The sequence below is a fragment of the Geospiza fortis genome, unplaced genomic scaffold (assembly GCF_000277835.1).
Source record: "Geospiza fortis unplaced genomic scaffold, GeoFor_1.0 scaffold265, whole genome shotgun sequence".
Taxonomy (NCBI): Eukaryota; Metazoa; Chordata; class Aves; order Passeriformes; family Thraupidae; genus Geospiza; species Geospiza fortis.
The window spans coordinates 2,812,207-2,814,988 of record NW_005054393.1 but is presented as its reverse complement, the minus strand read 5'-3'; positions in this window follow the sequence as shown (position 1 = coordinate 2,814,988).

The window sequence follows — 2,782 nt, the reverse complement described above, 5'->3', positions numbered from 1 at the left end:
TGCCCTGTGCAAGGCCAGGAGTTAGACTCAATGATCCTGATGCATTCCATCCAACTCGGCATATTCTGTGATTCTGTGAACAGTGTTAAGCAAAGAGAGAAAGATAATCTGTGTAAAAATCCATCCATTTTCATCAGGGACACTCTCTAGAAATGAATAGCATGATCCAAGGTTTAAATAGAGTCTTAAGTGATAACCCTAGCTCTACCACTAATGCTCCGCCCAAGGCAAATTATTTTACATCTATAAAATGGAAATGATAGCTACTAACCTGCTTTACAGGAGATTTGCAAAGATAAATTACTTAATGCGTGTGCAATATTTTCAACATGCAAAGTGCCATAAAGCTCTATGAATTTTTATCTCAGCCCTTGCTTTAAAACCTGAGTGAGCAGTCATAGAACACAAACTACAATGCAAAATACAATGTTGACAATCTCAAACACCATGCAAAATCTGAGCAAACCGGATTGTAAAACTCTGCTAATTCATCTCTATTTCATTTCTTCTCTTCCAGTAAAAGGCCTGCCCTTTAAAACCACTTTCACAACTCACAGAGAAGAACAGCATCACCACTGAGGAATGGGTGCTGATAAATTTTTTTGAGGGGCAAATGCTGACCCTTTGTGGATAATAAAAACCAACACCTCTATTTTTTTTTCATGTAAGGAAAGGATCCAGCAGCAGGGATTTTTTTTACTCTTGAGAGGATTTTGAAACTCTGTTTTGTTTGGAGGCAATGTGGAAGAGATAGGAGAATTAATCCTGCTTTTTCCACCGATAGGGAAATCAATTATTTACCCCCTTACAGCTACTTCTCTCCATGTGTGGCAAAGGAACCAGCTCAGTGGTGCAGGCAAGTGGTGGTGAGTCAAATTTTGCAATCCAGAAGTATGTTCATGTAGAAGAACTACCAGATTACATGATCTTCACTTCGTAGGTCAGCATGTTTATGCTTAATATATAGAAGACAAGACCTATACACACATACATATATATACATATACATATATATATATATAAAGCAAGCAAATAAAAAGAAAGCTGAAGACAGATGTTGCATTTAGTATTTTCATTATGAACTATCAATTTAAAAATTAGTGATCAAAAGATTGGCCTTTGTTCCATGACCTTTGATTCATGCACACATGCAGCCAGTAATAAGTAATAAAATTTTGCAACATGAATATTGCACGCCCTTGGTAAAATTGATGTTCACTTCAATGGAGTTATACCAAAGCAGCACTGGGTATGTGACCAGCTGTTTAGGGAAAATGTCATGTTTGAATTCAAACCATTTCAGAAATTGCTCAGTTGGGTAAAAAAGGCCTGAAATTCCTGGCTGTGGTAAGCTTCTCAAACTTCAGTCTTAGAGTTCTTTTGTGTCTCGTGACCTTGGCAAGCAGAGCACAATGCCACAAAAGTAACACATTTGTGCTCACAAAGGTGGGAGGACAGAATTTACAGCAGCTTGCTGTGCAGCCCCTTCAGCAGTACTGCACTGCCAGCAGCAGATGAGGTCTCCTGTAGTGGGTAGCTGCAACATGGGGAAAAAATTTAAAGGGGAATTTGCCTAGTCCTCTCCTTGCTCACCATGCCAGCAATGAAGGAGGTGTTGAGTAAGGATCGAATACTTGAATTTATGTCAGGGCAGTACATGATGGGGAGGTGAAGCAAGTATGAAATGTTCCTGCTCAGTATATCAGGTAAAATCACAAAAATTCTGCAAAGCAAGTATTTGTTCTTCAGCATATTAGGGCAGGATTTGGACAAGTTTCTCCACTGAATTCACATGCAAAATTGTTTTCTTTTTCCCTATGTTTCGTTTGGTTTTCATTTGTCACTTTGAATCCTTTCTTTTTCTAGATTTTAAAAACCCTATTACCTTCTATATTGGTAGCTTGATACCCAGGGTGTGTGTGTCTAGGGGCACATTTTTATTTATTATTTACCTACAGAACTGATTTGAAGTTCATTTCTTGGTTGCCTTAATTGCATTTCCTTTACCATGGTGCAAGCTGTAATCGTTAATGTGTGCTGAGGATGCTTTGCAAATCTTCCCTCCCTAGAAATTGATCTCTTTTTCCTAGGTCTCTCTCATTTTTAAAGATCCTCCTATTTGTCTAAATGAATTAAAATTAACCATATACACAGTCTTTATGAAGTTGCACTGTGTGAGAATCTTTGAAGCAAATTTGTATTAATATTGTATTGTAAGCTCAGGTTCTGCCTTCAGTTACAGCCATGAAACCAATCACATGAATAGAGTTCCTCGGATGTTGTTAATGTCTGAGTTTACTTCAAACTACACCTTTCACATTATTTACAAAATATAATTGAACCAGAATGTCAGCTACAGCGTGTGAAAACTGTCTTGTACTGCAACTCATCTTAATAAATGATTAAAGGAATGTGGCCAGGCATCGGGCTTTGTGCTAGGATGTGTGAATGGGATGGTAGTTTTCTTTGCCTAGTTAGGACAGCGGCTAGGTAAACTGTCAAAAGAAAAAAGATTTTGCAGAGGAATTTGACTGGTAGGAGAAGGGTGATGGATCTCTCAGAGAAACATGCATAACAGAGAAAAGTCAAGGTACACTGAGTGACTATTTTGCAATCTATTGTGCTCCAGTACCCTGTGACGGACACTGACATTTAGCACGGAATTTCCCAAATCTCGTGTCATTATTGGTTTCGTTCTGGAGTTCCCACTTAATCACAGCAGTTTTAAGTCTTCATATCCTATTGACTGTGCAACCTAAGCCCTCAGAAGAGCTTTAAGAAG